This window comes from Mastomys coucha, unplaced genomic scaffold, assembly GCF_008632895.1.
Source record: "Mastomys coucha isolate ucsf_1 unplaced genomic scaffold, UCSF_Mcou_1 pScaffold19, whole genome shotgun sequence".
NCBI classification, from domain to species: Eukaryota; Metazoa; Chordata; class Mammalia; order Rodentia; family Muridae; genus Mastomys; species Mastomys coucha.
The window spans coordinates 19,872,253-19,886,481 of NW_022196901.1; the positions used below are offsets into that span (position 1 = coordinate 19,872,253).

General features: G+C 43.0%; 1 long non-coding RNA gene across 1 annotated transcript in view; it reads left to right on the plus strand.

Moving 5' to 3' along the window:
- LOC116097422 overlaps positions 1–9,167 on the plus strand; it is a 17,193-nt gene extending 8,026 nt beyond the window's left edge. The window contains exon 3 of the long non-coding RNA XR_004121420.1: positions 9,118–9,167. This is a non-coding gene — a long non-coding RNA (uncharacterized LOC116097422). The remainder of the gene's footprint in view (positions 1–9,117) is intronic.
- Positions 9,168–14,229: the final 5,062 nt, after the last annotated feature.

Sequence of the window (14,229 nt, forward strand, 5' to 3'; positions counted from 1 at the left end):
AACTCCTCAGAGTCAAGCTGTCTCTGTGATCCTGTGATTCTGGGATCCTGTGATCCTGGGCTTGTTAAGAGCACCTGGGAGTGCAGCAGCTTCCTCTGGGTGTTGTGGGACTGGCTATGGAGTTTGTGCCCAAGGTCTGCTTGGGGCACGGGCCCAGACAGACCTGAAGGAACCTGAGCCACTGGGCTGGTGGAGTTCCTGTGTGCCTGGGTCCTGCAGGTCCCAGTCGCTCCCAGTGTTCTGCCCAATAAGAAGAAAACACACACACACACACACACACACACACACACACACCATTACCATCAGTACTACCAGCAGAAGCAGCTCAACAACAACAAAATAATAGGAATTAACAAGCACTGCTCTCTTTTATTTTTCAACATCAAGAGTCTCGATTTCCCAATAAAAAGACATATACTAACAGAATGGATGAAAAGAAAGAAACAAAGAAAGAAACAAAGAAAACAAAGAAACAGAGAGAGAGAGAAAGAGAAACAAAGAGAGAAAGAAAGCAGGATTCATCTTTCTGCTGAATCCAGTAAATATACATTAATACCATGGACAGAAATAACCTCAGGGTAAAAAAAAAGCAGGGAAATGATATTCTAAACACACCTAAGAAGCAAGCTGGTACAACCATTTTAATATCTGACAAAACAGACTTCATACAAAACTAATCAGGAGGGGTTGGGGAGAACAATACTTAACTCTTTAAATGAAAGAGGACATTTCTGTTTTTAATATCTATGAACCGAACATAAGGACGCCAAAGGTTGTAAAAGACACACTACTACAGCTAACGTCACATGTTGTCCTGCATACACCAATAGTGGGAGATTTCAATACCTGAAAGCCTGAAAGAAAGGTCATCCAGACAAAAAACTAAATAGTTAGCTGGCGCTATCAGACATTATGAACCAAATGGACCGAACAGGTGTTTAAAGAACATTTCACACCAACACAAAAGTATGTACCCTCACAGCACCTCATGGAACTTGTTCCAAAATTGACCACACACTCAGATACAAAGCCAATCTCACCAGATAGAAGAAAATTGAAATAATCCCCTGCATCCTATCTGACCACCATGGGTTAAAGCTGGATACTAACTCATGGAAACTGAACAATTCAATGGAAAATGGATCAAGGGAAATATAAAAAGACTTTCTAGAATTGAACGAAAATTATACAACATACCTGAACTTATGATATACAATGAAGGCAGTTCTAAGAGTCAAGTTCTTAGCACTAAGTGTCTACATTTAAAACATTGGAGGGAGCTCATAGTAGTAACTTAACAGCATACCTGAAAGCTCTAGAACAAAAGGAAGAAATAACATCCAAAAGGAGCAAATGACAAGAAATAATCAAATTCAAGGCTTAAATTAATAAAATGGAAACAATCAAAAATGATACAAAGAATCAATGAAACAGTTGGCTCTTTGAAAAAAATTTAATAAGACTGACAAATCCTTATCCAAATTAACCAGAAGGCAGAGAGAGAGAATATCCAAATTAACAAAATTAAAGAGTTTGAAAAGGGTCTATAACAGCAGACACTGAGGAAATTCAGAGACTCATAAGGACATGCTTTAAAGCTATACTTTAAAACTCCACCAAACGGAAAGCCTAAAAGAAATAGGTAATTTTCTCTATACCTACCCCTACCACTCACCAAAGTCAAGATCATATAAACAACTTAAACAGACTTAAACCCTGGTGAAATAGAAGCAGTCATTAAGTTTCATAACCAAAAAAAAAAAAAAAAATCCCAGGTCCAGATGGCTTTAGTATAGATTTCTCCCAGACTTTCAAAGAAGAGTTAATGACAATACTCCTCAAATCATTCTACGAAATAAAAAATGGAACATTGCCTCATTTATTTTGTGAGGCCACAACTACCTGATATCCAGACCACATAACCCAACAAACACAATTATACACCAAAATCTCTTATGAATACATATATATATATATATATATATATATATATATATATATATATAACCAAACTACTTTGAAATTTCATCTTACACCCACCAGAATGGCCAAGATCAATTAAACATTTCATGATGGTAAGGATGTAGAGTAAGGATTCTGTAACTTTTATTTACTAGGTGTAATTATTGTCTTGGAAGCTTGAATGCTGACTATTTCAACTCAGCTATTCTGACACAAACGTCTCTCTAAGCTGATTGATTCAAGATGATTATGGCTTCTCTCTGGCTTCTCACTGAATTGCTCTGCTTGGCCTCAAACTAACTCTGGCAATCTGTTCTAATCTTCTGGTTCCTCATTCTCTGGCTTATTCTGTTTTCACCTGCAACCTGTCTCTGTAAAACTGTCCCCTCACTTTCTCCCTCCCCCTTTCATTCTTCTCTTTTCTTTCCCCTCATCCCCCTCCTCATCTTTGTGCTGCTTGCTTTCTTTTTCTTTTTCTGGATATTTTCTTTATTTACATTTCAAATGTTTTCCTCTTTCCAGGTCTCCCTTTCGGAAACCCTCTATCCCATGCCCCCTCCCCTGCTTCTGTGAGGGTGCTTACCCACCCACCCACTCCCATCCTCCTGCCCTGGCATTTCCCTACAGTGGGACTTTGAACACCCTCAGGACTGAGGGCCTCTCCTCCCATTGATGTCCAACAAGTCCATCTTCTGCCACATATGGGGCCAGTGCCATGGGTCACTCCATGTGTATCCTTTGATTGGTGGTCCAGTCCCCAGGAGTTCTGGGGAGGGGGTGTAGCCTGTTTACACTGTTGCTCCCTCAATGCGATTGCAAACTCCCTTAGCTCTTTCAGTCCCTTCTCCAACTCCTCCATCAGGGACCCCCGAGCTCAGTCCAATGGTTAGCTACAAGCTTTCTCCTCTGTATTTGTCAGGCTCTGGCAAAGCCTCTCAGGAGACAGTCGTATCACGCTTCTATCAGCAAGCACTTCCTAGCATCCACAATAATGTCCAGGTTTGGTGGCTGTATATGGGATGGATCCCCAGGTGGGGCAGTCTCTGGATGGCCTTGTCTTTAGTCTCTGCTCCACACTTTGTCTCCATATTTCCTCCTGTGAGTATTTTGTTCCCCCTTCTAAGAAGCACTGAAGCATCCATATTTTGGTCTTCCTTCTTCTTAGGCTTCATATGGTCTGTGAATTGAATCTTGGGTATTCTGAACTTTTGGGCTAATATCCACTTATCAGTGAGTATATACCGTAATTGTTCCTTTGTGACTGAGTTACCTCACTTGGGATGATATTTTCAAGTTCCATCCATTTGCCTGCAAATTTCATGAAGTCAATGTTTTTAATAGCTGATTAGTACTCCATTGTATAGATGTACCACATTTTCTGCATCCATTCGTCTGTTGAGGGACATCTGGGTTGCTTCCAGCTTCTGGCTATTATAAATATGGCTGCTAAAATATAGTGGAGCATGTGCCCTTATTACATGTTGGAACATAATAGCCTCTTTTCTGTCTGTTTTCCTGAGAGTTGGGAGTACACTATCCCTGACTCATTCTGTCAATTCTTTTTCTGATTCATCACTTTGTCTGCCCCTCAATTAGATCTCAATTTCAAACATGGCTGCTTCCTTCTACAAACCAACTTTACCTTCATTGTTTCAGACTAAATGTGTGTACTAAGAGCATGTCTGTGTCATTCCAGCTGGATCACATAGACCTGGAAGATCTCTGGATGGAATCCTTTGTCACAGTAGCTATGTTGTTGGATTAAAATTCCTCTGCAGGTTCACTCACCCATTGCCAGTGGAGTGCAAACTTATATGGCCAACTATGGAAACTAGTGTGCAGGTTCCTCAGGAAGATAGGAATCAATTTACCACTGTTGGGCAAATACCAAAGAGATGTTTCATCCTACTAGACACTTACACAACCGTAGTCATTGTTTCTCTATTCATAATACTCAAAAATCAGAAACAACTCAGATGTCCCTCAACAGATGAATGGATAATGTGGTACATTTATACAATGGAGTATTACTTAGACACACACACATACATACATACACACACACACACAAAAAGATGAAATCATGAAATTTACAGGTAGATAAATAGAACTAGAAAAAAATTATCCTGAGTGAAGTAACCCAGACCCAGAAAGATAAATATGGTATATATTCACTTAGTGTGGATATTAGGCATTAAGTCAGTGTTAACTAAGTTACAATCCATAGAACCACAGAGCTTAGGTAGAGGGTAAGGGAATGGGGGCAGTATAAATCCCCTTAGAAAAATGAAATAGAATAGATAATTATGGATAGATGGGGAATGGGGCTGAAATGGGAGGATCAGGTGGAGAGAGGGAGGGAAGACAGGGACAAGAAAGAGAATACAGGGACAGAAAGCTAAAGTTCAGGACTATTTGAGGGGTCATATAGAATCCTAATGTAGAAGAAGTTTCCTAAAATACGTAAATATATGAGGGTGATCTAAACAAAAATGCCAAGTTAAGTGGGGAAGACAGGGTCCCAGCTGCCCATTTCTTTTCACCAAATGAAGTTCCCAGTACAGGGGTTGGTTTACATCGAATTGAGATGTTGTCCAAAGGGGTCCTATGGGAACACCCAAGCAACCTAGGCTGTTGCCAAGACTACAGGTTACTCTCCACAAACTGGCAGCAAGGCCCCAGTGCTGAAGACAACACATACACAACTTAGTTAACATGGAGATGTTGAGTTGGTGCTTATACAGAGCCTTCTTCACCATATCGACTAGCATCTTTAATGTTACCAAAGGAGAGCTCTTCATACCAACCCAGCTACAAAGTCTTTGATCTACAGTGCTATCCTGCCTTCAAGATATGTTAATGTCATGGTGGCACAGAGTTTTTGGGAGTAGCCAAACAATATCTGATTTGACTTAAGGGCCACTCCACAAGATGGAACCTACAAACAACACTGCTTGGGTAACCAAGAACCTGAGACTAAATAGCCCAGGGACCAAGATTTAAACCAAATACTACTGTTCTAAAAAAAAAGTAGTAATAAAAGTATTCCTAATGGATCAGTGCCTTTCTCCTCAGCCATCAAACAGGCTTCCTCCTACCACAGATGGGAACAAATACAGGGAGACCCATGACCAGACTTTGGGACACTCAACCCTAAAAGGGATGTCTTCATCAAACCTCTCCTTTCAGGGTTCAGGGAACCCTGGGAAGAGGAGTCAGAGAGAGCGTAAGAGCCAGAAGGGTTGAAAGACACCAAGAAAGCAAGGCCTGCTAAATCAGCTGCAACCCCTTTGGCAAACTTCTTTCTCCAAAAATATTTATGTTATGATTTATAACAGTAGCAAAATTACAATTAGGATGTAGTAATGAAAATAATTTCATGGCTGGGGTCACCACACCATGAGGAACTATATTAAAGGATCCCAACATTGGAAAGGTTGACAACTGCTGCTCTAAATCAACATGATCAATGTATATATGAACTCACAGAGCCTGAAGCAGCAGGCACGGCACTTGCATGGGTCTGCAGAAGCAGCAGGCACAGCGTCTGCACGGGTCTGCACCGGAGTGGGTCCTAGAACTCAAAGGAGAAGCTGGCACAAGCCCCACCCCTGACCCAGAAGTTCTCTCCAATTGATAACCACTTGCAAATAAACAATGTAAGGAAAAAAATTCCATTTTCAACAAAAGGTAAAATATACAAGTAACAACTAAAAAAGTTTGTTGGGATGCTCTCTTTTGGCAGTCCTTGCTCAGGAAAGCTCTTCTTCATGCCTTTGGGACATAGTGACGTCTTACCTGCCGTGACACACACCCCCCTTCCATGGGCTAGCATAGTTATTCTTCTGTGATCTCCTTAACCTGGCAATTGTTCAGCATGGAGGCCTCAGTGAATGTGAGGAGCAGCCACAGTCAGACCAGGATGTGAAGCTGGGGTGGTTGTGGGGAAGTCACAGTGCTGGCTCCGTACAGATCATCTGCTGGCATATCAAATAGAGCTGCAGCAAGATGTAAGATCAAGCCTGTGCGCGAGAGCTGTGTTGAAGAGGCATGGCTCGTCATCAGATGTGAGACACAGAGCTACTGGGCCTAGGGAACACAGTGGGTTTTAAGATGCAACCTGATGTCAAAGTTGTTAACATACTGAAGGCAGTCTGTCTTTAGAATTGATGGCATCGAAGTTACTTACTGTGTCACCATCTGAAGAACTGTGGTGTGGCATCACCGGAGAGGAAACACACAATAGCCACTGGGAGGAATGGCCTCAGCTGGACCATGAACGGAACAGTGGCTCTTCAGGTGTGTTAAGGGTTAAGATTAGATCTTGACATGCAGACTGGAGCAATGTCACTCATGTAGGCTTGATGTGGGTAATTCAGAAGGTCAAGCACAGGAAAGGTGGTACAGAAAAGGTGGGTGGGTGTCTAAGAGGGCAAGAAAGGGCATCTGACCAATGCTCACCTCTAGGGTAGTTGGATTGTATTCAAAGGTCTAAAGAGGTCTAAACAGGGAGCGGGTCTCAAAGTCAGCTAGTAATAATGATGTGGTGGCAACCTGCGAACTCATGAGAGCAAGAGACTATGGAGCAGGGAACCCGTTCAAGAGGCAGCACTAGAAGTCCAGGTAGCCAGGAGCAGAGCAAGAGGGTGGAATGGAAAGGGACAGTGACAAACAGAAAAAGCAAACAGCAAAACTGAGGACAAAGGTGTGGGCAGCTGCACATATGACCCCAGAAGTCAGGAACCAAGAAGGCTTTGTGACAGGCCTGACACCTGAGTCCCCATCCCATACATCCTTGAGAACGAAAGAATCATCCTTGCACCCCACAGGTGGTGTACCCCACAAGACATCCCAATTGGAGGCTCTTGCTGTTTGTTACAGTTTCCCTTTCTCTCTCTCCCCCCCCTTGTGTGTGTGCGTGAATGTGTAGTATATATGTATATGTGCATGCAGGTATGCTCATGCAGAAGAAGAGACTAGAAGAGGGCATCAGGTGTCCTGCTCTATGTTCTTGGCCTTACATCTTTGAGACAGGGTCTTTCACTGAGACTAGAGCTGGGCTGGCAGGAAGCCCTAGCCATCCTTCTGTCTCCACTCCACCCTTAATGCAAGGGTGATAGGCATGAAAAACCTCTCAGCTTTTTACATGGGTGCCAGAGATTTGATCTCAGGTCCCTGTGCTTGTATGAGACCTCTAACCCACGGAACCATCTTTGCAGCTCAGCTTCTCCTTCGCAAACATGTTTCTTATGATGTCGATATCTTTGATGATGCTGTGCAAGGGAAGAAACCCACATCTTTTGGTTATAAGTACAACAGAAATCTCCTTGGTAGCTTTGCTATTTCAACATTGCAATGCAGAAAAAGCAAGAGCACACCAAATGACCTTTATAAAAAACAAAACAAAACAAAAAGTGAGGAAATGAGCAGCAAACTTGGGAACTGGCCCAAGGTTCCAGTCTTCACTGATGTACCCACTGTGACCAGTGTTTATTTATTCTAGACCTTACCGCCTTTGAAGAGATCGATGGGCTGTGTTAATGTCAGGCACTTGTGAATTCTAGATAATGCTCAACTCTACCTGAGAGATGCTGTGTGTGCAGAGTTAAAACTCTTGTTGAGTTCTGTGTCCAGCTTTGAGATGTTTGTGGAAGAGGCATGTCTGGCTTAATGGGAGTGGTTGGCCATCACACACTGGGGTCAAACCCTTAACTATCCATGGCCCTGAGGCCTCCTGTAGCCATAGAACTCTGAAAGGATGCATTAACTTTTAAAACCAAGGTCCAGGGAAGCCAGAGATATGAATCATTTTGTTTTCTTTCCCAATTGAGTAGACCTGCCCATATACTTAAGGGGTAAGTCTGGATCCACTCTATGTGTTTCTAATTGGTGGTGTCCATTAGTAGAGAGATGGATTATTGAACACTTTCTAGATTTTGGTGCCCAGGCCTTGTTCTACAGGATGGAGGTGCCATGGGGAAGAATGTTCTAGAAGAGGAATTGAGATACGGCAACTAAATAAGCAAAGATTATTTTTGATGCAGGTGGGACTCTGAGAAAAATGAGCATCTGCCCAGCACTAAGGACAGCTGAGCTCTGTGGATAGGAAGTGGCCTGTCTAGAGAGACCAGACTGATGAGGAAGGAGGCTGTGTTGCTGAGGGAAACATTGGAAGCAGAATAAAGAACACAAACACCAGTCCAAGGAAAATGCCAGAGGAAAGGTCATCCTGGTGGCAGTGAGGACAGGGTCCATTCATAACCAAAGTAGGTTGGGAGAGATCCAATCTACTTTACTCAATAGCACAATTATGGAACATGAGAGGTAGCATGGTCCTCGGTAGAGCTAAAGGCTTTGAAACCCAGGAGACCCTGAAGGGATGGGAGGAGCTTTGCATGCTCCAGGGCACCAGGCCCCTGTCACTAGCCACACCCCCAATAGATTTGTGGCCATCAGTCATGGTAAGGGCAACACCCTAAGCCCTTCCACATGTAGATGAGGCATCCCCAATATCTCAGACCAAGACAATAGGAAAAGAGACGTGACCTGTGGTCACATAGGCTCAAGACAGAGGTCTCCACACTAATCAGGTACCTAGCATAGCCAATAAGCTTTTCTTCCCAGACAATCCTCCCTGCAAAAAGGTATTTAATCTCAGGCCCACCCTGAGAAGTGGTATGGTTTTACACATCCACTTTCTACCATCACAATAAAAGGTTTGAAACCACAGACTGTCTATTTTCATCAAAATCTACAGTGGGGACCCATGGAGTGCGACCAGCCGGAGCTCCACCCACTACCTCCCCAGTACCCACTGCCTGGGCTAGACCCAGACAATGTTTGGCTATCTATCTCCTCTGGACTGGTGCAGCACCCCCGGGCTCCAAGCATGCTCAGGCTGCATGGGCCCGGCCAGAGTCCCGGGGGACTGTGGGTGTGCCAGCCAGAAGGACAGAGGCTCGAATCTCGAGTCTAGAATCTCGAATCTAGAATGCTGACTGCTACACACTGTCACACACACACACACACACACACACACACACACACACACACACATACACACTCAGCTCAAGATCTCGCCCATCCTTAGTAAAATGCCCACTATGCTAATCTTCTGAGCTAGTAGAGACTCCTCTCTTTCTTGCTAATTCCTAGGAGTGGTTCAGCTGTAGTCGGTGACTGAGAATGAGGATTCTACTTGGCCTTGCCCTAGGATAAGTCTCCCATTCTGTAAACTTCAATGACCTACCCACAATGCTGAAGGCAATTAGTTTGGATGGGTAACATTCCGGGAGTTTGCAGATGATGTGGCAAGGGCCACCATTGGACCAATGAGTGAGTGTAAGACCAAAAGAGATATTCAAGGTAAGTTCTTACTGTAGGATAAACAACCTTGGGAGCCTGGTTCATGGACCCCATCGCAAAACTTACAAGCCATTTCAGCAGATTAAAAAACCTCTACTCAGCTTGGCTCTAGATTTGACCACTGGTAAACATCTTACTCTACCCCCCCAAAACTCAATGTTTGAATATTAAAATAGCTACTGGAGTTTATCGTCCTTTGCCTTCGGGGACAATAAGGATTACCTTGGGCAGAACTGGATTCACTTCTCAAGGATTTACTGTGCATCCAAGAATTATAGATGAGGATTGTTTCCCTACATCAAAGGTAAAGCCGTTCCAATGGAAAAACAGGAGGGTTTGGAAGTCCTGGAAAATGTGTGTTCTGATGATCAAAGGCCTAAATTAAAATTGAAAGTAAATAGTATTAAAATAGAAAGATTGGTAGATACAGGAGCTGATGTAATTATCATTTTACAAAAATCTTGGAATTCAGAATTGGCACTTCAAAAGATTTATACCGTTTCTAGGACTTGAAAAGTTCTCTCAGATAAAACAAAGTGTGTGATGGGTTAAATGTGTGCGATCAAAAGGCCAAACAGGAAAGTTAGGGCCTTATGTGGAGGACATACTCATAAATTAATGGGAAAGGGATCTTTTATCACAGTGGGGTACTCAGATTAATATGCCTGCAATCCCAGAGACAGCCAGTGATGAAATAAGGGGTGAAATGTAGGTGCTCCTGAAGAAGGTATGGATATAGGTTATCAAAAACAAGCCCAGGCTGTGCCAATTGTCCAAACACAGGACATAACAGGGATTGAGTTTCCAAATTTAGATGGGGGGGCACTGTTGAAGTACCAATGGCCCTACCCTTAAAATGGTTGACTGATAAGGCTATGTAGGTACAACAGTGGCCTTTCACTAGGGAAAAATTACAGGCCCTCGAGCAGCTGGGGCAAAGATAGCTGGAGGTTCAACATATAGAAGAGTCTATCAGTCCTTGGAATTCACCAATATTTGTTATAAAAAAGAAAACAGGAAAATGGAGAATATTAACAGATTTAATCATGGTGACTAGAGTAATCCAACCAATGGGCACATAATTAGGAAAATGGAAAATATTAACAGATTTAATCATGGTGACTAGAGTAATCCAACCAATGGGCACATAATTGCCTGGATTCCTATACCTTAGGCATGGCCTATGATAGTAATTGATTTAAAAGAGTGCTTTTTTTTTTCTATCCCCTTGCAAGAGCAAATTAAAGAAAAAAATTGTTTTCACAGTGCCTACTTATAATAATGGTCAACCTGTAAAAAGGTATCAGTGGAAAGTTCTTCTACAGGAAATGAAAAGCTGTGGAAACATTAAACTGATAAAAATTAGAATTGAGCAGGAGAGGTATCTTGAACACATTGGCCACTGACTTGAAAAGCACTTATTTCATTGAAAATGTCTCTGTTTATAATTTCCTGCTACACACTGAACAATTAATGACTTAAAACAGAAGGGGGAAGATGTGGTGACATTTTTTGAGAATTCTTGAATTTTGGTTTTTAAAAGGCACAGAAATGTTATAAGAATGTTCTTTCATTTTAATCCCAGGAGTGGGGTTGTGGGGATGCTTTAGACTGTCCACAGCTGACTATGATTTTCCTCGTGCTCTAAGAAGTGTGGTTTTGCCAGCTGCAGATAATTTCTGTGACTGTGTGATGTTTGGAATTCCAGGAACTTTTCAAAGGGTGTTTAAATACTAAAAGCCCTGTAGGCATGGGGGTGGGTGGTGGTTGTTTAGGGAAGTTGTTTAGAGAGCTTAGTAGCTATGGTCAAAGAAGAAACAAAAGGAAAGAAATTATATTCACCACCCCCATCCTTTCTCCATCTGGGGTTAGGGGGTGAAACTAGGAGGATAAGGGGCAGGAAAAAGAAGACTCCACAAAGTAGCAAAGACCAGCTACAAAGCACATTTTCCGTTTGCTTTCAAGATCACAAAGCTTTGAATATAAAAATACTGGCTGGGGGTGTGTCTCAGCCAGTAGAGTGAGTGCCCAGTATACACAGTATCCTGAGGTTAATTTCCCATTGTTGTATAAACTGAGCAGAGCACTCTGGAGGTGGAAACGTGGACAGAAGTTCAAGGTCATCCTTGGCTACATAGTGAGTTAAGCTAGCCTGTGCTACATGGGTCCCTGTCTTCAAAGTGGTGGAGGGAAGCTGGAAAGAGGTCTTAATGGTTAAGAACCCTTGCTGCTCTTCCTGAAGACCAGAGTTTGGGTCCCAGCACCTATGTCAGGGGCCTCAGACGATATCTTCTGGCCTCCAGTTACTCTCACATATATCCATCCTCACACAGAGGCATACACGTATATACACATAAATAGAAATAAAATCTTTTGAAAAGGAAAGAAGATAAGTATTTTACAGGATACAATTCTTCCAAGTGAATCAAGGCTTTTCTATGGATTTGTTAAATATTGAACAAATAGCTGGAGAATTCAGTGGAGCTGATAAACATGTTTGCCTTGGCAAAGGGGCACCCCAGCTCCCTGCTTCCTTGGCTTTTCATCCATTGCAGATTGATGTGCCTGATGGGGGCTGTAATACCCCATTCACCTCTCTGCTACTACATAACAGAGTCTCAGATGACAACAGCTGCTGAAGGAGGTCATTGAACAACAACTGCAGAAAATGGGAATTATGAGAGCAACGAATCTGTCACTGTAAAGCCCAAACCTTTCCCATGAAGCTTGAGGCTCACCACAGGCAGGGTGGATGCGTTCTGGAATGTTATCCTGCACATTGGACAGTCATCAAATAGAAGGAAAATTCATGATTGTGCTAAAACCTAGCCTTTTTTTCTTTTCTTCATTTATTCATTGACTTTGTGTCATAAATGCTAATTGAGTCACTTCTCTGTTGTAGACACTGCTGAGAGCTGGATTCATAAAACAAGGGATTCAGTTGACTAAGTCGAACAGGGAGTCACAGAGAGCCAATAACTGCAAAGCCAGGTACTGAGTGTTATGAAAATTGTACCAGTCTAGGGATGCCCACTCCTAAAGCTAAGGCCACTAGAGAAGTGCCAGCCACAACTTTGCTGCTTAGTAACAGAATCACTTACCACCATAACCCACAATAGAAATGGTGGTTGCTAGAGAAAGGCACTTCCTAAACTAATGAGAAAGAAAGCATGGAACTGAGATTAATCTGAGACCCCGTGGTGTTGGGAGGCATCTAGAGGAGCTGAGTCCCTTCTGTTCAACTCACTGCCCTTCCCCAGGTCTGCTTACTGCCTCTTCCCTGCTTGCTCTGCATCTGGGGTACTGCCCTTGTGAGATATACCTAGAATCACCCTGACTTCTAGCCTGTGGTTGCTTGGACCAGTGGAAACCTCACCAGAGGTAGATGTGGATTAGATATTGAATGGGAACCCACTCCTCCTATGCCTTCCTGGTGGGTGGCCCTGTCCTGACTGGCTTTTCATGACTACAGAGCCTGGTGCTCCCACTCTCAGCCAATCTCTTTGCCTTGTTCAAGATAAGGGTCAGAAGGCATCTTGATGTCACAAACTCCAGATCCTATGTCACCATCCCTGCCCCCTGCTCTCACCCTTTTAAAACAGTTCAGTATTGATCTTTCCTCAAATTACTTAAATGACCTAAATTGTGAGTGTTGGGTCCCTGATGAATAGACATCTAGCTTGGGGGCTAGGCTTCCTTTTGTTGTTTTTTGTATTTTGATAGCTCTCTATAATAACCACCTTTGGCAGTATGTGGTCAACGTGTAACTCCTTATTTTCTGTGAGAACCACCTCTAAATCACAGTGTAGTTTAAGATCCACATTTGTGCCAAGTGCCCATAATTTACTGGACTTAAGGCCAAAAGTTAACTAGACTAACCAGATGTGCTCATGAAAGACCCCCAGAACTGGGGAGATTCTTACTCAAGTCTTGGGATGACGCGACCACCCAATAACTCACGAGAGACCGAACTTGCTGCAATCATATGAGGTTTATTTGGGATAGGCCGGTACCGGGGTCAATCTCGTGACCATGTTGGCCAGAGGAGTTCGACCCGAACACAAGAAGCAAGGGGTATTTAAAGGGAAAGACCACAAGCTGGGGGCGGGGAGAGGATTACCAAGGAAACATAACATAAAAACAGTGGAAAATTTCAGAGGGACCCAACCCAAGGTATTCAGTTAGGGAGGGAAACATATTCATTTTAAGAATGTAATCTTTATCTATCAGTTGGCAGGTGGAGGGCCTCAGCAGGGTGTAGAGCCTTGTAAACCAGTAGACCTTCATTCCTAGTTCTGCCCTCACTGTGGCAGTCAAGAGGGGCAGGTTTCGGGAACCAGAGCCCTGAGGCTCCGAGTTAGCCAAGTTCCTAGAACTGGCTACTCCACATTTTTGGTTTGTTACATTTCTACTAATACATTACTTTTCGTTAACATGCTTTTTCCCAAATTTCTAAGTCTCCCAGTCTTTCACTATCCTAGAACCCCAGTAAGTCTGTGGATCTCTGTTAGCTTTGGTAAATCAATCTTACAAACAAACAAAAAGGCAGCATGGCTGAGAGGGAAGAGGCTGTTAGCTCAGAGTCCACTGTGATGGTTGTCAATTTGACTACCTCTGCAAGCAACTAAATCCCAAGGTGCTTGGCACACCTGTGAGGGATGTTCCTTACCATATTATTTGAAACAGGAAGACCCACCCTAACCCTGGCAGCACCCTCTGGTGGCATCTTACATTAAAAAGACATGAAAGAGGAAACTGCTTTGTGACTGTGTGCCCTCACCTGGCCAGCAAGTCCATCCACTCTGTTGTTGAGGTATGTCTCGACCTGTATTAGAACTGAAAGGCTGGAGAATCTTAGAATTTAAAATGAGGGCATTTAATAGAAATGTATGTATAATGTGT